We start from the raw sequence: 341 nt of genomic DNA, 5'->3' as shown, positions 1-341 counted from the left end.
TTGACTTGCAGTTCGCTGGGTGCATCTATTGTTACACAATCAGTCTATGGTAAGGGTCCTAAATAACACCCTAAAATCTCTTTTTTATAACAGTGTACTTCTATTGAAAAGTAGTGCACTACAAAGGGAATAGGGTGGGATTTAAGCCAGATTGTAATATGTGCATCTGTCCTCCTGACCAACAGAGTGTGTGTGTGTGTGTGTGTGTGTTTTGTGAATCTTGGATTTATGTACTGTACGGTGAAGAAACAAAGTCAATATTTGTAAATATTTGCCATAATTTTATTGGGTTCTTCAGAATAAAAGTGTTTTTTTTTGTTTTTTTTTACAGTTCAAATGTT

At 34.6% G+C, this 341-nt stretch overlaps 1 protein-coding gene across 1 annotated transcript in view; it reads left to right on the top strand.

Moving 5' to 3' along the window:
• LOC123733217 (paired box protein Pax-5) overlaps positions 1-341 on the top strand; it is a 59,299-nt gene extending 58,958 nt beyond the window's left edge. Inside the window, exon 8 of the mRNA XM_082978301.1 lies at positions 1-341. This exon is cut by the window's left edge and continues 10,453 nt beyond it. The gene's annotated coding sequence lies outside the window, so the exon portion shown is untranslated.

This window comes from Salmo salar, chromosome 08 (genome assembly GCF_965601325.2).
Source record: "Salmo salar chromosome 08, fSalSal1, whole genome shotgun sequence".
NCBI classification, from domain to species: domain Eukaryota; kingdom Metazoa; phylum Chordata; class Actinopteri; order Salmoniformes; family Salmonidae; genus Salmo; species Salmo salar.
The sequence above is the reverse complement of the archived record's forward strand: the minus strand, read 5'-3'. Positions and strand labels throughout refer to the sequence as shown.